This window comes from Dermacentor variabilis, chromosome 4, assembly GCF_050947875.1.
Source record: "Dermacentor variabilis isolate Ectoservices chromosome 4, ASM5094787v1, whole genome shotgun sequence".
Lineage (NCBI taxonomy): Eukaryota > Metazoa > Arthropoda > Arachnida > Ixodida > Ixodidae > Dermacentor > Dermacentor variabilis.
This window is the reverse complement of record NC_134571.1, coordinates 83045866-83071614: the sequence shown is the minus strand read 5'-3', so window position 1 is coordinate 83071614 and position 25749 is coordinate 83045866. Positions and strand designations below refer to the sequence as shown.

The 25749-nt window shown below is 45.5% G+C and overlaps 1 long non-coding RNA gene across 1 annotated transcript; it reads left to right on the top strand.

Annotated features, from left to right (window-relative positions):
* The first annotated feature begins 388 nt into the window (after nt 1-388).
* LOC142577841 (uncharacterized) lies at nt 389-21512 on the top strand. Its single transcript, XR_012827074.1, has 3 exons — nt 389-731; nt 1285-1414; nt 21407-21512. It is a non-coding gene; the product is annotated as an uncharacterized LOC142577841 (long non-coding RNA).
* Nucleotides 21513-25749: the final 4237 nt, after the last annotated feature.

Sequence of the window (25749 nt, the reverse complement as noted above, 5' to 3'; positions counted from 1 at the left end):
CTCGTTATCTTTTTCCTTCTCCATGGTAGCGCGCCGTCGACCTTTCGCTTCACTAATCTACGGTGAGAGGTGCCGCCTGTCACAGACATCACAAGAGTGGGCGCTGTTCTTTCGGCCTTTATATTCCTTTTGTCGTGTTTGGTTCCCAATTCATCAGGAAGCCGTGCACTTAGCCTTTTCTTTTCTTTTTTAGCAAACTGGCGTAGAAAGGGCAAACCACGTCGCCAAGTCAACATGAGAGCCAGCACACAAATGTCAAGTGTAGTTAGCACGCGGAGGAAACATCGGGTTCCCATCCATTCCCAGCGTAATGCGATAAGCATTAAAAGAAAGTAACTCCAGCCGACGTGCAACAGGCAAGTCAGACGGCTGTCTCGAGCTGTTTTCGTGCGGACACAGCAGCTTCGCTGATCAGTCTGCACTCAGGCTTTCGTTGTTTCTCTTTATTCTTGTTTTAGTTAGTGCGCGAACACGAAGTTTCTCTATAGTCTCATCTGCACGTATCCCGTCTCAGGTGCGACGCTTGCAAGTGCTGTTTCCAGAGAAATGAGATTCGGTAAACGTTTTCCCAGCAAGGCATTATTCCAGCAAAGAGCATCCTACCGTGACAGGTACGCCTAAGGGAAATCATAATCAACTTTTGCAGAGCGGTCCTCTTCAATGGTGCAATGAGGCTTAACCAATGGTTCTTCTGTGACTCAGCAACCGGTAATCAACGAGCTAATAGTCTAGTGAGTATAATAAGATATCTCACTTTTCTCATTGCAAAGCAGCCCTGACCTTTAATATAGTAAGTATGTGAAGCTGTAGCGAAAGACCGGAGCCAGAGGCATGTCCGGATGGTAAACTTGTGCTTTGAGACGGGGAGGAAGGGTCGTAAAAAGATAAGGTGGAAAGAGACGCCACCAGCTGTGCTCAAACTTGAAGGTGCGTACTACGCTTTAAGAAAATGATTGTTTTTTATTTATCGCGAGCGCCTAATTCTCCTCTGAAGAGTGATCCTAAATCCGCAAGAAAGAGGCGCTCGCTTGAGAATGCATGCAAGGTATCTCTTGAGGAAAACTAAGCAGATTTTTTTCTGTGCGGCTTTATTATGTATTATTCTCTCCCTATGTCTTTCTTTCTCCGTGTCAGAAGTATTTCACCATGAGTCGATCAGTGCGGTCACCTGCAGAAATGGGAGCAGAATGTGCTGCACTTCCTTGCGCACTATCAGCGGTTATATTGAGAAACCTAATTGTTGAACACGTGCTTGAAGAAACCCTCCCATCTCATGCTTTCCAGAAGCCTTACCAGAAGCCTTACCAGATGAAGTGCCCTATATCAGCCAATTTGTTGTGCTAAATACACGATGGACAAGCAGCCCAGCCGACTCTAAACGCCCACGGAGGAAATAAATTTATATGTGAGAAAGGTGAAGTAAACTTGAAGTTCTGATTTCTTGAAGCTGCTTCGAAAAGTGGCCAAATTAAAGAGCGGTCGCCAATTACTAGTTTGCTTTCAATCTCCTAGAATTCTTTGAGAACTATATGACGTAACATTTCTGGATTTTGTCGGTTCTTTCATATAGGTAGAAAGGTTAACGAAGAAGGAAAGTCGGCAGCGTATTTAATCAATCGTTCGATGCTATAACCTAAAGCTATTCAATTCTGATTTAATTCCAATATCATAACGTCAAATGTACGTAACCACTGGGGCAAAGCATAAGCGGGGACCTGCAAAAGTTGTTTGAACAGCCTAATCAGACGCTCTCCTCGTTGACAGGAGGTAACTTTTGTGTGTTTTGAAAACGAATAACATTGCCTGCAGTGATAGGTTTTCCTTATCTAATTGGTTAACGAGGGACGAAGAGTGTGCAGAAATGGAGAGGGTTTCCGTGAGGGCGAGCTAGAGCAGTAAATGTAGATAAGCGGATGATGAGGGTAGTGCTGGCGTCTCCGATTGGTCCACTTTCTCTTGCTTTGCTTAACTTGCGAAATCTCGTCGACAATCGCGGCGGCGTACAACGGTGCGTTAAAAATTCCACCAAACCCAGTCGGCAGAACGATCTAGTATACGAGCTGAAAAGCTCGCCCCCTGTAGGCTGTCGCGCAATTCTTTTTTGTTATGCGCAAAGAAATTTGTTCTCGCCGGCAGCTCCGCGTAGCCAGCGGTAGAACCACCGGTCGGCAGCCATCTCCTATTCCTCCGGCTATTCCTTAACAAAATCAGTTTTATTCGGCATATTAATGCTTCTTCATTGTGTACACTTCGCTTTGACGTGGTCAGTTCTCGCGGTGTAGTGACGTCGAGTGACAGACGAAGTGGGAGCAGCCTGAAAAGGTTTGACCAATCGCGGAGGCCCTATAGTCACAAAAATCGAATAGAACTACCCCTCCCCCCCCTCCCCCATTTGAATAGCTTTGCGTTCTTGCCTCTTGTCGCGGCGATCCCATAGGCACTGCCATGTTTGATCACGTGGTGACGCATCCATTGCCTGCCTCACCTGCCTCCGTTACATCCGCGGTGTGCATGACCCTCGGTGCTGCTCAACAAACCTCCCGTTCGGCCAATATTGTGGACGGTGACTGGCTGAACGACACGAAGCATTGGCCACAGCTTCAGTGGACAATTAAATGCTTTCTGAGCCTAATGCACCTTGTCGAAGCGGCGCTAGCAGCGTATGTGGTGCTTAAACTAAAAGCGACTCTAGAAAGGTATTGCAAGCTAGCTGTCCGAACTTAGCACTTACGAATTAAATCAGGAACGGTTCTTTTTTATCGTTGTTCTTTATTTGGCTTACAACTTAAAGAAGCGGCTTGTCGTCTTTCTGATTTAGCAGAGTTCCTCGATGCCGTCTACCCAATTGTTTATTTTCTACCTCATCGCTCACAGTTGTGTTCAGTTGCGATAGATCTGTTGCTGCTGCGCACAAGACTTGAAACGTATATGTTCTGTACTTCGTAATAGCTTGTAGCAAATACGTATTACCGCTAGTCACTCGCTTTCTCCGTGGACTGTTACGAAACAGTCAGTTTCGAACATTAGTGGGCTTTCGCTATGGTCGCCGTCACCCATGCTTCGGCGCATTGATTCAAGAGTGCAATTACTCTTTATACGTTGTCGATAGAGTGGGCATAAGTTTGCACGTGAATTGGGATATATGTCTGCAGATAAGGTCCAAGAAACCTGCTTTGCCAGGAAGCAGCGCTTCTCCCTTTGTCACTGTGTGACGAGCGGTACTCACTCTTGCCGAGGTTCGGCGGATGAAGTCGTTTCTTTAGAGGTTAGCGATACAACGCTGGCGAATGAGTTAAGTTTTTTTTGATCCTCCGCGAAATGTGTCCATTACGAAGGGCCGGCAACATAGGCAGCCCTTATGTAGCAGCGTTCCGTGGAAGTGGTCACACAGACTCATTCCATTTCTTCACATGCCAGTAAGTATTTTTGCAGCCAATTACACCACACGTCTTCCACCTACCGCTCTACGTTTTGCAGCATGAATGGAGCACATTGTGTTAGCAAAAACCCAGTTACGTTTCCGACAGATGATCGCACAGAAGCAGGGCAGTAGTTGTAATGGTTTCGTATTCGTGCGCTTTCGCTGAGGCAACGCGCGGCATTCCGCCGAAAGCGCCATCTCGTTCCTCTGTAACAAACTGCTCCGCGAAAAGGGCATACAGCTACCATGGCATTACAAAAATGAGATTCTGGGGGTTCTTAATGCCAACAACACGATCTGGTAATGAGGTACGTCGTAGAGGGAGACTCGGGATTTATTCTGACCACCTGAGGTTCGGTAACGTGCACCTGAATCTAAATATACAGCGTTAAGTGCCTTCTGTCACAGAAAATCCGGTGTCATGCGTCAGGCGTCGGTGTCAGCGCCTGCGTCCTGTGAGCGAAGATTGCCGTCCATATTCAGGTATATGTGTACGCCACGTCCTGCTTTATGACGTGCGTAAATACGGATTACATTGCTACACCATTCTATCGCTAAAGTTGCTCACACCTTGTGTTACATTCTTCCCAAAGTTATTGCTCGGAATATTGATAGTGACAGTTCGCAAACAAATGTCATGAAAACAAAAAACACCAACAGCGCATACCTTATAAGCTAAATCTTCTCAGTTTGAAATATTCGAAGTGCCAAACAATAACAGAAACCTGCAAATTATGTAAATACTTCGGTGCGGGTGCACGCAACCTCCGGGATCCGCCAACGCAACTGTTCGTGCTTCTACCAGAAAGCTCTCCTTCGTGCATAGCATGCGCCACCAGCATTTCCCGGTGAACATTACGGTTACATAAGCTGCAGTTGCCGGGAAGCGTAAGAAGTACTCAGGGATCTTTTAATGCTAGCGCGTTCCATTCTTAGAGGACTAGATTAGGCGAGCTACAATATATATATATATATGTTTTGCATTTTGCTACCATCGAAATGAGTCCGCGACAGCCGGTAACGCCCCAGCGACTTCGAGCTCAGCACTGCAACCGGCAGTGCAATCGCCACAGACAAAACCGAAGCAAAGGACTACACGAGCGCTTAGAACACGTGCTCCTTTCAATCTGGATCTACCATTTCTTTGGCTTTGTCCGGGTCAATAGCGCTCCCCTACTTGATCAGGGAAGCTTACAAACTCGTCCGAATGCCTAACATGACATATCCACTAGGCTAGCTTACAAAGAATGAAATGTCCATGAATGTATTTTATTCAGAAAGCTGACAGCACACTATTACAAAAAGAAAAGATAATAAAGGGGCGGTAACGGGTGTAGTTACTAACTTTACCCAACACTATTACCGTTTTACAAAGTGTTTCCTACCTTTGATAATTCAGACCTGTACAAGAGAGAGAGAGAGAGAGAGAAGTGAAGGAGGAAAGGCTGAGAGGCTAACCAGACTGAGTCCAGTTTGTTACCCTACAAGTGGGGATGTGGATGGGAAAGTGAAAGAGAGAGAGAGATTCTATTTGCGATTACCTTAGTAAATGATTTGCAGGTAACGGGCAAAAAGCTGATCAGTCTATAATTTTGCAAGTCTTTGGCGTCCCCTTTCTTATGGATTAGGATTATGTTAGCGTTCTTCCAAGATTCCGGTACGCTCGAGGTCACGAGGCATTGCACACACGGGTTGCTAGTTTTTCTAGAACAATTTGCCCACTATCCTTCAACAAATCTGCTGTTACCTGATCCTCCCCAGCTGCCTTTTCCCCTTTGCATAGCTCCCAAGGCTTTCTTTACTTCCTCCGGCGTTACTAGTGGGATTTCAAATTCCTCTAGATTAATCTCTCTTGCATTAGCGTCGAGGGCGCCACTGGTACTGTATAAATCTCTCTAGACCTCCTCAGCCACTTCAACTACCTCATTCATATACTAATATGGATGAGATATGGTATTGGCGGCTTTGTCTCTTAACACATACATCTGATTCTTGCTTATTTCTAGTTTCTTCTTCACGGCTTTTAGGCTGCCATCGTTCCTGAAAGCATGTTCCATTCTATCCATATTATACTTCGTTATGTCAACTGTCTTACGCTTGTTGATTAACTTGGAAAGTTCGGCCACTTTTATTCTAGCTGTAGGGTTAGAGGCTTTCATACATTGGCGTTTCTTGATCAGATCTTTCATCTCCTGCGATAGCTTACCGGTATCCTGTCTAACGGAGTTACCACCGACTTCTATTGCACACTATTTAATGATGCCCATAAGATTGTCTTTTGTTGCTTCGACACTAAGGTCCTCTTCCTGAGTTAAAGCCGAATACCTGTTCTGTAGCTTGATCCGGAATTCCTCTATTCTCCCTCTTACCGCTAACTCATTGATCGGCTTCTTATATACCAGTTTCTTCCGTTCCCTCCTCAAGTCTAGGCTAATTCGAGTTCTTACCATCCTATGGTCACTGCGGCGCGCCTTGCCGAGCACGTCTACATCTTGTATGATGTCAGAGTTAGCGCAGAGTATGAGGTCTATTTCATTTCTAGTCTCGCCATTCGGGCTTCTCCACGTGCACTTTCGGCTATCCGGCCTGCGGAAGAAGGTATTCATTATCCGCATATCATTCCGCTCTGCGAACTCTACTAATAACTCTCCCCTGCTATTCCTAGAACCTATGCCATATCCCCGGAATACGGGACGGAATAGAGACGGAATACGTGAGTCTATATTTAGACTTGAGGGGAAGCTTCGTTAACAAACTATAACATGGCAATCAGCACTCGAATATAATTATAACCCTAATAATAATTGTAAATATTCATCTCATCTATAGGATCTAAAGCGCGCGCTGTTGCTTTGTCTGTGCGTGTAGTAGTTAAGAGAGCCAGTTTAAGGGCGGAGAAGAGGGAAGGAAAAGAAAGTCTCTGAAGCAAACTTGCAGCGCCGTGGTTTTAAAGCGCAACCGTGGTAGAGAAACGGAAGGCGATATAAGCATGCGTGTCCATGATACGCACACGACAAACTGCCTTACAATATTTAGACTTGAGGGGAAGCTTCGTTAACAAACTATAACACGGCAATCAGCACTCGAATATAATTATAACCCTAATAATAATTGTAAATATTCATCTCATCTATAGGATCTAAAGCGCGCGCTGTTGCTTTGTCTGTGCGTGTAGTAGTTAAGAGAGCCAGTTTAAGGGCGGAGAAGAGGGAAGGAAAGGAAAGTCCCTGAAGCAAACTTGCAGCGCCGTGGTTTTAAAGCGCAACCGCGGTAGAGAAACGGAAAGGCGATATAAGCATGCGTGGCCATGATACGCACACGACAAACTGCCTTACAGTATTTAGACTTGAGGGGAAGCTTCGTTAACAAACTATAACACGGCAATCAGCACTCGAATACGACGAGAGAAATTATTGAGACGTGGAAAATTCCCTTGAAATAAATCCGGTTTGCGAGACAAATGCTTGTATGTATTGAATCTCTTAAAAGATGAGGGGGGAAATATGCGCTCCCCGAGAGGGCATCGTCAGCACGAGACCACCACCAGGCACCTTACTGAGATGTAGAGAGCTTCGCGGCCGGAACGAAGTCTCCCCTCTCCGCCGGCCAAGAGTGGAAAACGCGCTTTCCGATCGCTCAACGTTGAGCGGACATTGTATAGCTCTAGCGTCTAGGAAAAAGCTTAAACAGGTGCGAGGGCGGCACGCATAGCGTGGGAAGCTAGCCGCCGGAATAGCTATCTCAAGTACTGCTGCTGGCGAGGGCGAAACACCTTCGTGTAATTATAATAACCCTAATAGGACTTCTTTCAAAGAAAAAAAAAGAAAAAAAAGGAAACGGCTCAGAAGGCTATACTACGAGAGCTATGACTGATACTTTTCTATATATATGTATTCATCTCATCTATATCACACTTTCACACGTACAAAGCTAGGTGCAGCATATCTATAGTCGGGCACTCAAGCCTGTTGCCTTCAGGTAGTGAAGAAGCGCTCGAATGCCTTTCTGTGCTTATGTACTGTGAGGCCAGGCTCCCAAAACCTTTGCTTCTGTAAGTGGCCTATCGTTCAGTCTATTCAAGGCACGCTGGAGAGTGTGACGTTGGTTATCGAAGCGAGAACAGTGGCAAAGAAGATGACAGATGGTCTCTTCACACTTGCACTTAACGTACATCGGTGAGTCCGCCATTCCAGCGCGATAGTTGTAGGAGTTCGTGAATGCTACTGTTACCCACAGCCGACACAACAGTGTTGCGTCACGTCGTCAAACGTTTGCACGTAATTTCAGTTTCAGTGATGCGTCGAGGCTGTATAATCGATGGTTACAGTTCTGCGGTGTATGCCAGTAACTCAACGTGTTGGTAAGAGTGAGATTGGGAAGCTCTCCTGCACCGTATACTTTTGATAAATGTATAAGGAGTGTCGGTGCTCCAGTCCGGACACATCGGGCAGCGTCATTGGCGAGGTGATTATCGCCGATGCCACAATGTTCCGGCAGCCACTGGAAGATGTCATGTCCTCGTTAAGGAGCGCAATGGCAGGTATTTTTGATTTGGGACACCAGCTTTTCGTAATTACCACGTCGTAAACCTCGCTAACTTTGGAGGGCTGCTTTCAAATTACGAAGTATTGCCCATTTGCTAGTTGGTTCTTTTTCAGTTTATTCCACAGCAGCCCGAAGAGCGGCCCGTTCGGAACCTGTAGATGTCGTTATGTGGGAAGTTTTAAACTTAATGACGACCGATTCAGATGGTTTAACAATGGCGCCCGTCGTACTTTCCGAGACCTAACCGTCCGTGGAAACAGATTCGATTAGCGTATGAACAGTGCAAAAGTTCCAATGTGATCTGCTTGAGACCAGCGGTGGTGTGAAGCTAGCCTTTTTCGCAGTTCCTGGAAGAGCAAGATAATCAGGAGGCTTTTTCAAGCACTACAGAGGGAGTGGCATTGTTGTTGTGGGCTAGTATCTCAACGATAAAATGTGCTAACCGCAATTTATCTGGAAAACGCTGATCGGCTCTTTTCGCAGGCAAGTGAGCGAGATGCTGGTCTGGGACTCTAGATATATATGGCGAACATGCGCCCGGAGTGCGTCGACAGCTATATAAGTCGTTATTCGGTGGTTTCTCGCGGTGGCAGTTGTTGCTACGGTTGAAACACATCGAGGTAGCCCCAGCCACGTTCGAAGGGCTTGGTGTTGAATGCTCTATAGGACAAGGATGTTAGTTTTGTTAGCATTGAACAGCACTCGTCTGCTATATCTCAAGTTTCCTAGGAAGATCGTTCTGTATAGTTGAAGCATAGATGCCACGGATGTGCGCCACGTTTTACCGGCAAGAAACATTATACGGGCGATGTAGCTAAGCCTCTTCAAGTATGAGCTGTGGAGGCTCCATGAAAGCCTCTGTGGATAATAACGCTTAAACATCCGTGAGATCCGTGAGATTTTCCTTATGAAATTGTTTGGTGGCCAATATAAATGGGGCACCAAGTCATGGGCTTGTGGTTAAAAGCGACTAAGCCCCACTTCTCGGTTGGAATGCTGAGACCTTGAGCACGCAGGTACGACGATGTTAGGAACACTGCGTTTTGGAACCATGTACGCAGCTGGGTACGTGTAACCGCCGAAGCCCATATGCATATGTCGCCAGCATATATGGAAAGGTTGACTGTATGTGGTAGAATCTCGACAAGTACAAGGATTGCAAGGCTGAACAAAGTGAGGCTAAAAACTCCACCCTGCGGGACGCAATGGCAGGTGTAATGGTCAGCGGTTCAGCCATCCGTACTTTGCACAGAGGAGGATATTTTGAACACATAGTTCCGAATCTACTTAAACATTCGTCGACTAATCCCATTATTTTCTAGGGCATTAAGGACGGCTACATGCGTTACATCTTCATAGGTGCATTTCCCATCGCGGAAAAGTGAAAGCGCCCTACACAAAGGGTTGCCTTTACTAAGCACAGAGCAAGTTCCACTTTAGGTTTCACAGACCAGCTAGTAAAAGGTGGCACCTCGCCTCAACCATCATCTATTATGCTCTATGGTGGTGGTCCTAAAGCGATGTTTAGTTAAGCTACAGTTTCTTTCATAATGTTGGACTAATACTTTTATGCAGTGTTGTTGCACACATATGTGCAGACAGTAAGTACGCTATATAAAGATAGCTTCACAAGTTCGTTTATTTATCCAAATACATAGGTGCCAAACCGTATAATCTGTTCTCCTGAACTATATATGGCTATACATATTTATAAGGGCGTTTTTAGAAACATGTCGCGTATAGTATTGCGATCCTTCGATTGTCCGATGCATTATTCACCTTCAATGCGCGTTCCTTTCTGTACAGTGCAGTACACCCGACTTAATATTCCTATAACTTATGATTTTTACGTGACAGTATTCGTGACGGTAGTATAAGAAGACCTACAACCAAATGCCGTCTTCGTTTTTTTTTTCTTTTTGTATTGCATACGTATTTAAAATACACTTTTAGAACATAAGCAACCTAAGTAGTTCTCCGGCGCTGGAAGTGCCGCTTTTAAACAAAACAAATCCCACTAACACACCTGGGTAACAAATGCCGCTATGCCTGTACTAGCATTACCTATGGTTCGTAAGCTGACTACCCATGTTCGGGTGTGCATCACTTGGTTTAGGTACTAAATGAACTACTGGTGCCGTTACTAACTGCTCTTACTACAATCTTAGTTAACATCGTTACAACCATTTACTACCTTTTGGTTAGTAACTGACGTGACTTTCTTTTTCTATGATTTCGTTCTGAGCGTAGTATAGGCAATATGTACTATCATTAACTGAATATATTTCCTGTAAATGATGCAATGATTACATCAACGTTCTTTCAATGATTCTGTGGATCCGCCTCGGTGGCACAGTGATTACGACGTTTTGCTGCTCAGGTGGGTTCGATACATGTCTGTCGCGCCCGCGTTCCGAGGAGGTGGAATGCAAGAACGATCCCGTACCATGCTTTGCGTGTATACGTTCGAGAGGATAATGTGGTCGAAACTACGCCTAAGATCCCAGCTGCGAAGTACCTCAATGGACCATGAGTTGGCTCACGACGTTAAGTCCAGAGTCCAACTTTCCTCTTTCCGTGCTATATGAGCAATACTATCTCTAAATTTTTTTGTAGACGAAGGGCTATCGCCGTCGCGAAATAAGTGTTCTCATTTGAAGAAGGCTGAAACTAAACGCTGATAGTCATCGGAATGCCTATAACGACGTGTCAGGAACCCAAACGCCAATGTGGACTCCATTGTACAACTAGCCCGGTCGAGTTATGCAGGGAAGATTAGAGGCACGGCAGTGACGTGGTGTTCAGTCCAATATCTGGGCGCAGAGCGCGTGCAGGCGATCGATAGGCGAAAGCTGGCCCGTTTAATTACTACCATGTGATTGCACTGAAATCAGGGTGCAGAACAAAGATTGAACAAGCGCTTAGCTCGAAGGACTCGCGTAGGTTTAATTTCTTGTTTCCCCGGTGACAGCGAATCATGACGAAAAAAAGCGGTAGAGAAAACACAGAGGAATGTGCCGAACACTCACTAATGAACTTTCCCACTCGGTAAGCATTTGGTGCTCGTGTCACTGAGCAGGGATTTCTGCGCCCTAATTTTGTGCGCTTCTTGTGTCGCTCTGTCTTTGATTTGCTTGCTTGCTTACTTTCTTCACTTGACTTACTCTGGTTACTTATTTTTATTTCAAAATACTGCAGGCTAATGCTTAGCCCGAGCAGAAGTGAAATCATACATTTACACTAAAAAGAATAAAAACGTGCAATTTTAACAGCACGCAGACACAAAGCACACACAGAAAGCGATACATAAAAACTTATATAACACACAATTTTAGCAGGTAAGTAGACGTTCTAGTGCACCAGTAAAATCTTGCGAGGAAAAAATCGATTTAAAATGGTTTGTTTTGGCAAAATTGGAACAAGTGAATGCCCATGAACGTTTAATACTTACTTGATTACTTACTTTATTTTACTTTACATTACTTGCTTGTTTTACTTACCTACTTATTTAACTTTACTTCATTACTTACTTTACTTCCTTCCTTACTTGCTTACTTTTTGTTTTAATTATTGACACTTTGCTTTCTGGTAGAGTGTATTTTGTCCTTTTTTCTTTTTTTGTTATTAACATACGAGATACTAAGATACAGTTCAAGACTATTTACTTCATGGTCAATAACTTTCTTCGTCGCATTACTTGATCTTGACACGCAGAAGAATTCTTTTCAAGGCATGACCCGAACAATAATGTGCCATCGTCCTTACTATTGATTCACTTTACGTTTTGCTTACAATATATGTTTGATGTGTCAAGGCATCCACATTTATAGATCTTACTTATCCTCTTGTGGTTTTTGTCTGCCTCAATTAGGCTGCGCAAGCTCCTTTCGCACTTTAAGGTTTAAGCGATGGCCGCTTTGTTGGGTGTCGGCAGCGACAAGATATGCAGCACAATTTCCTTTCATTTTTTTCGTTCACAAGTGTCCAGGCTTACTTCAAGGCTTTGCATTTTCGTTCGTGAATGCATCCCTAAGTGCCCAATAGTTTGCTTTGTCACCACTCTTTCACTACTAATTTTCACTACTCTTTCACCACTCTTTCACTACTTCCCCACCCCCCCCCGCCCCCAAAATGAAAATATTCTTTATTACTTCCAAAATTCCGCCTCACGGTAAGCACCTCAAGCTAACTACGACACACAGAAGCGTAACGGTATAGTACAATATATGAGGCGTATGCTTGATTGAGAAAGGTAACGAGCCATTCACAAATTTTGTTTTAATCTGACATCGCGAATTGACATTCAGTGCATAGCTGGAGGCTTACGTGATCGCGGCTTGCAAAGGTGCCTGGTGCTGTTTCGCAACAAGGGAGCAAAAGAGATAAATAAGGAAAGGCAGGAAGGAAGTATGGTCGCACACAGTCGACTACCCTACACGTGGGGAAGGAAAGATAAGAAGAAAGAAGGAGAGTCAGTGTGCACAACTGTCGATGAGCGCGTTCACTCGTGTACAGTTGCGAACGCTCGTTAGTTAATTTGCCTTCAAGAATCGCTTTAGCGTTTCGGTGGCCTTGTGCAAATAGAGTTCTTCGGCCAAGCTCCCAGGATGTTCCCTTCCAAGGATGCTTTGTTCTCCAAGCGGGTGAAACTAGTGCGCCGAGATTATCATTGACAGCTGAAGGTTGCACAGTTACCGAGAATGTGCTCTCTAGTTTCGCCAGATCCTCAACAGTGGCCGGTGGCACCGGTTAGTCATTCTCATGAGGAATGAACAAGCGTTCACGAATGCGACACAGGTGGCACACTAAAGTTCTTTCACGACGGGAGAGCGCGGGTGGCGGCATGTGATCTGACGCCATATGCCAGTCAACGGAACAAGCGTTACCAGCCTGCCTTACCTAAAAGTAGCCTCTCGGTTTGCTTCTTTTGCTTCTCTTGACCTCTTCGGGGCTCTATATTACGCCTGACTCCAGCGTGATTGACAAACAATTTCGCATATCTGCGTTACATCCACGAATAGCCCCTCAAATCGCCATCATGCCACGCAGTGCGCTGGGCGAGCCTACGCTGTATTGGCATCACTCGGAATCGCGAAGCGCTGTTGGCGCGTCCATCCTCTGTCACATCACAAATGCGTCACTGCGCCCGAGAGGAGTAGTAGTAGGCGGGAGCGCACGCAATTTGTCATCAGTCGGAAGAACCAAGAGCTGACAAAAGCAATGTCACTTCCTGCCGCGTTGCCCACGTGACTCTGCATACTCCTTTTTCCCTCGCCCCATTCCTTGCATCGCGCGCCAAAATTAGCCCCTTGCCCTACCCTATCCCCGCACGTGTCAGCACAAAACGGTTCCCGGCGATCGCTCATGATGTGTGCCTTGGGACGCGGCGGAATGGTCTCCGCTGCGGGTATGTTGACGCGGTCCTCGATTAATCTCGTCGCCCCAGGCGCGCTCGTGTCATCGGAGGGGCCCGAGTCGCCGCAGGAAAAGCTTGTCGACCAGCGAGTGCCGCATCTCGGCTGTTGACGAGACGTTGTGTGCGAGGAGCGTTTGGGCGAGGTACTTCTGACGTCACGGCACGTGGCGGTTCGCTCTCGCAGTACACTTGGTGCCTTACTTCTCGACTTCAGGATCAAGCGAACCCCATTTCTCAGTGTGAGGGATTTATGAGTGTTAAGGGCTAATCGAGAACTTGTAGTCGAACACATTAGACGACTTGAAAGGCATGCCGGAAAGTGAGGACATGCAACAAATGGGATTTAAATAGCCACACTATTTTCTACTCAATGAAAGGTTGGAGCGCGAAAACAACGCAGGAGCATATTATACGCGCACTATACAAATACGGCCTACTTGCAGCTATGCCTATGTGTATATGATGGGTCAAACGAATCCGCGTATTGTATCAATTCAAGACGTCACTTTGTATGAAGGGAAGATATTCTGTAGCGATATACACCCAATTCATTTGTGAGCAAGCATACGAAATTCATCACCTTCTGAGCCACCCCAATGCTGAACGCTATAGCGCGCTGTAGTAGCCGTAACGCATGCCCCCTTTTGGCAATTGACCACCGAAATTGAACTGTCGTTTGACGTTAGGCCACGTTGGCGCCATCTGCCCCGGCAAATCGAATTACTTGCTCTCTGCGTGCTGTCACCGCCAATGTATAGCTGTAGAAAACCAGCCGCTGAACCTGTATAGTCGAGCACTTGAGGCGGCTAGCGCACATTACAAAGTGATCAAATTGCCATACTCTGGTCGACTCACTGAAAGGTTGTAGCTGCGGTACTTGTGCTCAGGCAGCTCTGCTTCTGATAGCGCCTCCGTGCAGTTGAAGATGGAGACCGTAAACGTCCCAAAATAACAATAAGTTCCGTCCCGAGCCTGACCACTTGTGGCGAAGATGGAACCTTCAAGAGCTATGAAAGGTGTTACAGAACACAAAGAAACCTGAAGGACACAAGAAGGACGCTTATGTATCTTCTAATGCCAAAGCATTATTTACCGTAAGAAAAAGACCGTAGGCGCAAGACAATAATTATCGTCGAACTGTCAAAATTTCTCGTCCTTCCAAAATATTCGCAGGCTCAACTAAACGAATTCCTGTCATTAAGGCAGTTTTCGGTGCAATGATCCCAAAATGCAAGAAAACGCTTTGCCAAGAGAAAAGCATCAGTATTATGTGGTGTAAAGTTGCGTTCAGTAATGGGCAGACTAAATGTCGACGATTACTTTTGCCGGCATGCCGCAGGTAGCAGGCTTAGAAGGAACTGTGAGAGATGACCCACAAAATGTTATAATTAACCAAGGCTTCGACATTTGATTAGCTTTTTGCGGCAGCCACACTACTGGTCGATACATATTTTTTTTTTTCGAAACATATGACGCTCTATAAAGGCGTGGAATGGATGGCGCACAGCCCCTGTTCAAATCCATCCTCGTCATTAGCATTTCCTTACGTTGCCAGATGTAATGCGACAGGCCTCAGGCTCTCCGGCAGTGAACAAGTGACGCTTGGGCTGAGCAATGGATTGCCGGCAAGTTTTACAAGGCTAGCCCCACCTACAGGAAGCCACACTCGTCTACCTCTGATGCGTCAGCTATCACTCAGCGTACACTTACGGTTGCTCATTCAATGAAAGGCACCGTCGATAATCTAAACAGTGTGCGCACAACTCGCCAGCTGAGTCATCGTACGTTGTATTTTCTACATATCTTCGTTGTCCCAATTTGCCGCGTGGAGGGACACGTTGGCGGATGATAGATGAATCAGTGATGACTGCGAGTGAAATGTAGGGACGACATTTGCACTTCGTTAAGAGTCTAAAGAACACTTAGAAGGAAAAGTAAGAAAATACACTAAGAGAAACAGGAGACGATAAATAAAAGTATCATTACTGCTGTTCCGGAGATATACGTACTATATACCCACTTTCAATTATTCACTAAAATTTGTTTCTAGATAATTGTTTAACAGATAATTTTGCTTTAGGTTACAGGCTACATAAAACACAACTGCTTGACATGAACCCGAGGTTGGTGGAAGAAACCAGCGGCAGGAGAGCGAATTGGGATTTTTGAGCGTTATCTGATAATGACTGTGTTCGCCCTCCATTTTTCTTACCCTTCTTCATTAAAAGGAGCTTCATTTTATGTCACTGCCTCTGCTATGTACTTGTTACCTTTGTGGATCCGTCGGAAGCAACCTGAAATGGACTCGTTATTGTTGATTTCACACTGGCCTCGCTTCTTGTGTTACCGGAAATTGGTTGAACCCCACATTGGCATCAATTTTCTTCTCTTCAGTATCATGGCAGCTACTGAAGTTTTGTTTTTCTTATCTCTCCTTCTTTCGCCTTCATTATTACCTCAATTCGCGGTGACATAAGTTATCGTAGAGAGCTTGAGAGTACGTCCTTCAGTGGCGGAGGAGGAAAAAATAAAGAGAGAAGGCAGGGATGCTAGCCAGAAGTGTGTCTGGTTGGCTACCCTTATCTGGGGGACGGGAAATAGGAAAAAGAAAGATAACATAGAGAGATGGAGAGGAGGTGGAGGAAAGCCGCTGTGAGCTCGCGTACGCACGCGGAGGACCTTAGCGAGTCAAAGACGTTCACACAGGCCAGTCGCCTTCAAGAAAGACAACAATTCCTGCATAGCTTTGTGGGCCGACGAGCGATGGGGGCCGCCTTTAAGTAGCACCTGCGCAGACAACAGGCGATCGGGCAGTCATCGCAATACGATATATAATATTTGTCAGTGATACTGCAGAGGCTTGCCTGGTGCGTGCTTAGCATGATATCCCAGATGGTTGTGATGAACAATGAAGTGATAAATGTATGCACAGTACAGATCACAGACACAAGATATTCACAAAATACACTACAGCGCTCAACAAGCTCAAGTATTTCATTTAGACCATGACGTTCATTGGGCGGAGAGTTGTGGGCACCGCACTGCTCTACCGCAGCCTCCGCAGTGCAAGTCGTTGAAGAAAGAGCGGGAGCACCACGGAAAGCACGAAGGACAATCTTTCAATGCCGCTAGCTCAGCTTCTACTGCACACGTTGAAATACATTTTTGCTGCAAGTAATTCCTAAGATAACGTCCTTTCGTGTGAAAAGTTTTGCACGGCTTCAATAGAAAGTGTGGCCGGGCCTCTTTGAAAGTGCCTTTGTTGCTTCGAGATGCAGGGAGGAGGAAACAAAGAGATAAGGCAGGGATTTTAACCAGAAATGCGTCTGGTTGGCTACCCTACTCTGGCGGATGGGAAAGAGGGAGTAGAAAGATAATATAGAGAGAGAAAGGGGAGGGGGAGGAAAGCCACGGTGAGATCGCGCACCCACGCGGAGGGCCTGAGGGACTTTGACTCGTTCAGGCCTCGAGATGCAATGCCAGCGTTAGTCGACGGGCCAAGTACATGTCTTAGCTCAAGAGATGACAGTCTGATGAACGTTCACTGTGGACATTATGGCTATTATTTAAGTGAGATCATATGTATAGGTGTTTTCGCTTTGCAACGGTACCTGATTATGGTATCAGCAAATCTACAGCGTTTGAGTCATAATTTATATTCATGTCATACTCTAACGGTAAGCCGTATCATTTTGCCCTCAACCGCTCTTCTGCGTACCTCTCTTTCAGTTATCGTTGTGAAATCCTAACCGTTGCTTTACATCCTATGCTAGTGCCGGCCGATTGATTGATTTACTTCATGTTGTTACAAATGTTCTTTATTTATTCTTTATTCATCAATTACCCCGCAGCGCCCAAAGGCGTTATAGCAGGGGGGTTACAACATGGAATAAACTACATCTTCATTCACACAATGCACTTGCTTTTCAGTCAGCCTATTCCACTGTTTAATTGTTCGAACAAAAAATGAGTTGGCATACATGTTCGTCTTGGCAGGGTACTCGAGGATTTTGCAACTATGATCAGTTCATTTTGAAATGTAATGAGGTTTATGTAGGTAAATTTCCCTGTTAATTCCTGTTTTAATATAGTAAATTGAATATAGAAATTTTATTCTCAGTTTATTGGCAACTCTAGTCGCGAGCTTTTCTACATTTGATTGCTGCATGAAGCGAGAAAAAAATGACATTAGGGTCGGAAAATAAGTAAGAAGGAACATGGTGCAAGCCATTTAGCGTTAGCACGCTTCAGTAGGTGACAGATGTAGTGGAAACGTTAAGGAATTTGTACAGCCAGCGAACACAAGGACATACAGTTTCGGTTCGAAGTTCACTTTATTCAGGCCAGTCCGTGGTGTATATTCATAATGTTTTATGCAGGAAGAGGGCGCAGGGCGTAAAGCCGTACGGGGACTCCCTGTTCGTAAAAGAGAGGTGCAGCATATATCAAAAAGCAGCAACTAAATATACAGAAACTTGGAGTAGACACTAACATTGGAAGTGTGTGTACTTAGAATAACAAACGGCCACAAACTAAATATATGTCAGTGATTAAGCAACTCCTAAACTTACATAAAATAATGACTAAACTCCTAAGCATGAATATGGCAGTAACAAGTAGAATATGATGCGCCATAGATGACAAGTTAGCTATCTCACAGAAAAGAAAATGCTTGTGTGAGCGCCGTGTGTGACTGCGCATTTCATTTTCGTCATCTGTGCATATCCCGCGTAAATATTTCTCATCTGTGGATATCAGGTTGTGTCACCGAGCGGCGTGACACGTGATGCACCAACTGGCCCAACAGTGAACGATTCTCTACATACAATCTTTAGCCCGCGTCGCGATTTTTTCGCCGCGCTAGTTCGAGCTCGGCGAGAATAAAGCGGTTACTCAAACTTGCTTAAAAGCACGTAATAATAGAGACAACTTAATATCTAACGGGACGTTATTCCACAGTCATAACGGTGAAACGTATCCAGTGTGTTTTGCAGCCATAGTACAGTGATCATAATGTACAATGAATTTGTCAATGGTTAACACTCCACTTGCGGACACATAGCGCCTCGCAATTTAGAGTTACGAGCGTTTTCTTGATATTTCGCCTTAAGTATGTGCAGATGACCGAGTACCTAGTGCATTCTTCCACCGAAAACATAGAATCAGCTGCCATTTATCTGACGCTCGACGTGATAGCACTCTCACGTTACCGCATCTTTTCCAGCTTTGGCACAAATGCGCATTCGATATTTGAGGGCCCAGGGGCTTGAAACCACAGGAAGGTGAATTCTGTGTACATCCTTTCTTTATCGGCCCCCTCTTTGGAGCTTTCTAAAAGATGAGAACGAATGAAAAAGAAACCTCCGCGCGTGCGTGAAATAAAAATAAAAAAAGCTCACTAGCGGCACATCCAGTCGAAAAGGATCAAAGTGTGCCAGCGAGATTCTTATGAAAGCTCTTCACGACGCGACAAAACATCTAATTTCTCCGGTCTGTGGGAGCTTTTCGAAACACATTACGCGCTGTGAATGGGACGAATCGCCCAGATGAGGACATTAGCGAAGGCTTTCTTGCGCTCCCGTGAGCCGATGAAAAAAAGCTGAAGGACGCTCTCAAACCGAGTTCCCTTCTTCATCCGCGGTGGTGAAGCGAACGTTAGAAGCCTATCCCCCCCCCCCCTTTTTTTTTGCATTCGACACTTCTCTTTCGGAGTACAGCTACGTGGCGCGCCGCTTTAGTTTGCAAGGCGATGGCAAGCGTTGATAAATCTTGCCTGAAACACGAGAGAAGTCGCGACGTCAGGAATGGAAAGCCTATCTTATGCTATAGCGACGACATGGGAACCTAACTTATGAATGGAAAAGCAAATAGGACTGGTTCGAATAACATATGCAAGTATTTCAGCTGGCAGTGCTTTTTTTTTCGTGTCAAGCGCCCGGTTTTTTAGAGAGATTTACATAGCAGCTGAACGGACTTACCATTACGTGGGCGTGGCAGTGTCTCCGACATCCTTAAAACATTCAAAGCGCCAAGCTCACTGCCATTCATAACAGTTAGCTCAACATGTCGTGCTGCTGTCGCGGTTCCTGCATCCGTTATCAAGCGGAAACACTTGAATGTTTTGCATTGGGGCTCACTATGAATAATAGGCGCACTGAAACCGCCTGCTTACGGAGCTGTTGTTATGAAAATATTCAGAACAAAAAGAATGGCGCTTGCACAGCCGACGTAAAGTCTTCCACCGAATCTGGTCTTTGTGCGAATTCCTGCCTTTTGCCCCGCCAGTTGATGCAGCGCGTAATCATTAGAGCTTGGGTCAAGTTAACCAGTGCCCTATCTTCGCAGGTATTACATGTGCACTTGGCCATAAGAAAGGTTCCGAAGGATACTTTCTACGTCTTTACTATCGGCTTGGTCAAGCACTTCTGATACCGAAGAGCGTACGCTTGCGAGACAACATAGTTGGTCTATAAGGAGATTACAAGTGCTGCGCATATGCTTTATAGACCCTTGTATCTGGCTAATTCGTCCACTATAAACAGATGACGCTGACGCCTCGTCTGGCCATTTATTGCCTCAAGACCTGCCTCATCGCCTCCATGGCAGTTCTATTGCCCGTCACGGCGGGCGCGCTCTGACAGGGGTGGAATTGGAAAAGCTATCCTGCACTTATCTTTAGGTGCCCATTAAAGAACGCCAGGTGTTCGAAGTGTATCGGCAGCCGACAACCATTTCATTTTCACATGGAGCGTCGCAATAAAAGGCGATTATCTCGCATTGCTCCGTGCAGAATGAAAAAAATGTCGAAAGAAGATGTACGTCTCGTTAGTGGCGTTCTGTTAGCTCTTCTTTATTTTCACTACTGTCCTTCTCCGCCCTTGTTTATTTGCGCCATGCACAACCCCGCAATAATATGTCGAGCCGCAATCTAACTCAAACAAAGGTTCTGCTGAGGCAAAACTATTTTGCGATATTTCTTTTCGAGGGCCAAGTTCCCAGAAAAATATGATGGCCAGATAGAACTACAGATTTAGTATTTTGTAAATATTAATTATTTGTTTCTCGCTAACGTCCAGCCCGGTTCCCTGTGTCTCAATGAGACTCACAGCCACGTATTAGATATGCGCGCACTTGTTAGAGAGTATGCCGACAAGTGTATTGTTTTCTTGTTACTTTACATAAGAATGTTGGAGGCTGTACATTTTCTCACGTGCCACAACGTAAACAAGTTATTGCGTGTTTTTTGCAAGCTACTGCAAAACTTCACGCCAAGAATGTTTTGAGCATGGAACCGCACATAAGTAACTCTACAGCAACTGACACATCCATGGTGATTCCGTAGAAAATGAACAAGGTATTGACATCAAATGAAAAAAAAAGTACGTTAATGAACTAAAAACATGCCAACCTGCGGTTTCGAAACCACTGGCTGTCAAGAAGAGACGATGAGCAAATGACAGTGATCTTGACTTATTGCTGCGGCTGAAAGTACGTATCACTGTGCCATCGAAAATATTTTCTGGCCTGCATTGTAGCACGCACCCCGCGTAGGTCGATGCTCGCGCCATTTATACAAGGCGTAATCAACTGGAAAGAATACATATGCGACATTTACATGTCTACTTGAACTTTGGACAAAGTTTCGTTCCAGTCACGTATAGTCACTGCAGGTGACAAACGCCGAAACGGAGGCTTGTAAGCCACAAGGGCGTCTTGCCCTGCTGATGTGAGCAGAAGCAGCTGAGGCAAGCAACGAACGCGTCACCACGTGATCAAACACGGCTGCTCCCGCGGGAGTGCAGTGAAAGGTTCCTATAGCAAGCTCTTGGGGATACGTCGTTAGAGGGTTCGTTATTTGGAATAAGCGCCACGGTATGCGGATGACAAGATTGAAAACGCCCTGTCTTTCTCGCGAACACCTCATCTTCTGCTTTTTCAAACACCTCTCAACCATGCAGTTGTATGCATTATGTGCAAATATGAGAAAATGTTCGTCCACCGCGTTTTCTTTATTTTCTTTTTAGGTGGAAGTTGCCTCAATGCTTAACAGACGGGGTATTTACGAAGGCGGAGCCAGTTTCCACCGAGCGTCTCGAGCCAACAACTGTGTCAATTAGGATATAACCTGCGATAAACGAAACACAGATAAAATGAGAAGGCTTGTCGTTTCATCCTTAGCAAAGAACTCTGTTGGGATTCAGAGTAAAAGAATACGTTCGATCGCAATAAAGCCACTTCAGCTCTGCTCATTCTCGTTACAGCGTTGCACTTTCTGAACGAAAACAAAGCGTTCGAATGAAGGTTTTTTTGTAGAATGCCAATTTGGTTTTAATTCCAGAACCTGATGTTTCAAAAGGACTCGAAGTGGGAAAACAGCTCATTAATTCTCATTTGAGAGTTCTGTTTTGCAGTTAAATATTGCTGAAGAGTGCCTCATTTGTGTTTATTATTTATTGACCTGGCACACTCATCAACAGCAAGAAATGACCGGTGAGATTCTACAGGAAGCTGCAGCAAAACATGAAAACATTAGTGCTGCATTGAAAGGGCAATCTTTGTTTCTTTTCTCTGCAATGTGTTCACGTCGCGCGTAGCACCTGGCGTTCATTTTTCATCAACGCTGAGGCTTAAAATCCGAAAGCTCCATGTGACGCACTTTATCCACTCTTCCGAAAGTCTGTCTCCTTCCCTTTCCTCCTCCTCCTCCTCCTCTGTCATCAACATAATCTTCGACGCACTCGCTGACGAACGCTTACCCTCGTGTTTCCTTCCTTCGTAAGATTATACCTCTTGATACTCTGCCATAGCAACAGCGCCAGCTGGCTTTTGTTAAAGGCAAAATGGGCGCTGTGGGGCTAATTAGCATCACAAGCCTGAAACTTGCTTCTACAGCGCCAACCATTGTATAATTACGTGGGCGACCTTTTGTTTCGTCTATGAGAGCATCTACGAGTATCGCTCTTCTACTCGGCTTAACGGGGGCTCACTCGCGCGTGTCGCACAAAGTCAGTCTTCTTTCGGGAACGCGCTCTACACGTCAACAAATTCTAGCAACGGAAGTGGGAGCGTGCGCACTAAAGCTGTACGCGCGCGTACATAGACTTGTTTTCATTAAAATGCATTACATCACCGTGCTCGACTTCCTTGCAGAAAAAAATGTCGATTCGATTTCAATCTTCTACCTTGAAGCTCCTGTCACTGCGTATTGCGAGTGGGCGCAAGCGTTGTTTATTTAGACTCATACCCCGCTGCACAATTAACAACTTACACTGTCTGATAAACATCGGTAATATCGTTTCTGATCACTTGAGCGCAATTTGTTTCTGTTAAAGCCAACAGCTGTAAAATCCACGTCGAGTTTAGAGCGAGAGAGAGAGAGCAAGGACAGGAAAGGCAGGGAGGTCAACCAGACGAGCACCCGTTTTGCTACCCTACACTACGGGTGGCGAAAGGGAAATAAAGAGAGAGAGAGAGAGAGAGAGAGTGAGAGAGAGAGAGAGAGAGAGAGAGAGAGAGAGAGAGAGAGAGAGAGAGCTCTGAGTGGGTGTGGGATGACGCACGGGGACACTATAAACGGCCTCTTAAGCCGGTGCACTTCAAGTAGTGTACAAGTGTACGAATAGCTTTTCGGGCACTGACGGGTGTGGCCACGGTCCGATTTTCTTTCTTTGACTTGGAGAACGGTCTCCTCTTTGATAAACACATGAGAAAAACGAATTGACTCGGCTAGGACATAGGATTTCTTCGTTCACCCTAATGATTTCCGCAACGCTGATTCACTTTCCCACATAATTCATAGCTTTTACCACAAACGGTTCATTATTCACTTTCTGAAGAATAATTCGCACCAAAAATGAGCGTATGTCACTCCCATATACAATTAAAGTACAGTGTATCACCTCACGCTCGAGAACATGCGTTATTAAGCAAGAAGTTCCCTCGGCCATTAAATGGAAGATATCGATATCAACAAAACTTGAGAAACATTGTGATAATAGCGGCACTGTACTAAGAGTGTGGACTGCTTGTCTGTGAACCGTTGGGAAGAGTGAATTAATAAATGAATGAATGAATTATTTCAACCTTTACTACGCTTAAAAGGTACCGCTAGGCCAGGAAGCCCTCAGTCCCGGCATCAGTGAACCGAATACATATGGTGCAGCGCAGTAGTCAATATGGCTACGTAAAAACGCAAAATGTAATGCAGTTAGCGTACGGATACTGAAGCAGAATGTTGCTTTAAACATGTCCCGTAAGTTCATGCTATTTTTTATGTAGACAGAAGAGCATGAATCACTGGTGAAACTATGGGCAAGCGATACCACCGCCAACGATAGATCTTTCACCACATCTGCGCGAATATATTTAAAAGCATCATGTAAGTACTGCTTGATGGGCCGATTTCAGACGAAGCCCTATTTAGTCGGTCCCTACTTCTTTCTTTCATAATCACGGCACCCATCCCGGGGAACTGTATGCGAATAAAGGCCGGATTAGATTATTAAGTAAGTACAACATCATTGATAGCATACCTGAAGTTCATTGGATCATTAGTACAGTCGACTTGGGACGGCGGTTCCAGTCAAGGAAAGTTTCCAGCGAAAAAAAATCCTAAGTGTAATAGTGAGGGATTGTGAAGGTTTGCACAGTGTTTAGGTGGTCCTTGCAATGCAGACACTGTGCTCAGGGGCCAAATTCATTAAGGTACTCGCGCGTAAGTACTTTTTGTCATTGGCCGTCCCGCTTTGCCAGTGATACGTCCAGCATCAGGATTGACTAAAATTTTCTCTTATGAACAATCGCAAGAGCTTTTTATGAATATTAGCCCAGATATTATATTCCATACCTTTTGACCTCATCAGCCCTGCGTATGTAGTCATGTACAAAATGAATTTTAAGCTTTGCCATCGTAGGCATTTACAAGAAACTGAACTTATCGACTCTATTCGACTTCCATTATTCATCTACACGAAGCCTCTGTGGTAGATGTTCAATCAGAAGAGAGCTTATAAGATTAAATATTTCCACCTTTCTTTTAAAGCAGTGCTTTCTTTGCCTACGCCCACAAGCAAGAGCGAGATAGATTAAATTTTCTCATCATTTAGCGATAGTGGCAACGCGATGCTCTTATGTTCATTTACAGCCCCGGGTATTATGTTGTTGTTCCTCAGCTAGCGCATTATTGTATTCCCCCTTTCCTGTGTATTTCCCCCTTTCCTGCTGTATTGTACTTTACAGCAGGCGTAGCTGCAAAGCAAAGTGACTCCAATAAGGCGATAGTTCGAAAGTTTCTTGCGCATAATTTTCAAACTCTGTTTCACTGTTCCACGATACCTTCCAGGCACGCATTCTCTGAAACGCCTTGAGAGTGGTTCCGTGCTCTTGTCAGAATCTGAGGGCATACACCAGAGTACGTAGACGTCGCATTCCTTGCGCTTCAGTGGTGTTTCTTTCTTTCTTCCTTTTCCATAGTCCTTTGTCTCCATGCGACTGCCCTTGCACAACTCAGCGATGTCATATGGCCCACGGCTTAACAAAGGAAGGCGTCGATAGAAAGTGAACGGGGGAGGGGGGGGGGGGCGAAGGGCGGACATGAGAGGTCGGGATAAGGAGGTTCGCTTTCGGAGTTCCGTCGGCAGCGTCACCGAAACTTCGATTAGCGTCGCAGGGAGCGCCCGACCTTTACCCTTGAGTGGCCACGGTCGATCGCTCGGCTTCTGAAACGCGGCCACAAGAGACGTGCATCGGTCTCGACGATCCGCGAGGAGGCGTCGACTAAGATGGATGGTGACACGCAAGGGAGAAAGTTGGCTTGGGCGTGAAACGGCGGCAGCTCGTCGGTCGCCAGTCTCGCAGTTGTATACTTATCAAGCAACACCGAATAGCTCTGTACACCACCACAGGAGGGAAGGCGTACCTTTCTCTTCAAGCCATATGCTGTCGATGGCTTCGTCTACGCAAGTATATAGAGAGTACCATTAACAACGAAGCCTCGATGGCAGAGCACGTTGGAGCTCTTTTCAGTGAAAGCTCCACTCTACACGCTGCATGGTTTAAGTGACCTGTTGGAGATTGACATCACCGTACCGCAAGAGCTTAGCGGCGGCCGGAGGAACCGCTGAGAATAGTGCGCAAGAAAGAACGTAGGTGTGACCTACCTACTTTTTGCTGAGCAGCAGTGTAAAATACCCTGTGTTGCTTGAGTAACTTATTCTGTGCCACTGAACAGATAATCCTTCATGATGGGATTGGGTTTTAGCCGTCGTCACCGTGCACGCCACCGGTCACATTAGGTCAGGAAACCTTTCTGACGTTTCTCCCCCTGCACTTGAGCCGTTTTTTTTCTTGCCTGTCGCGAATATCGCGA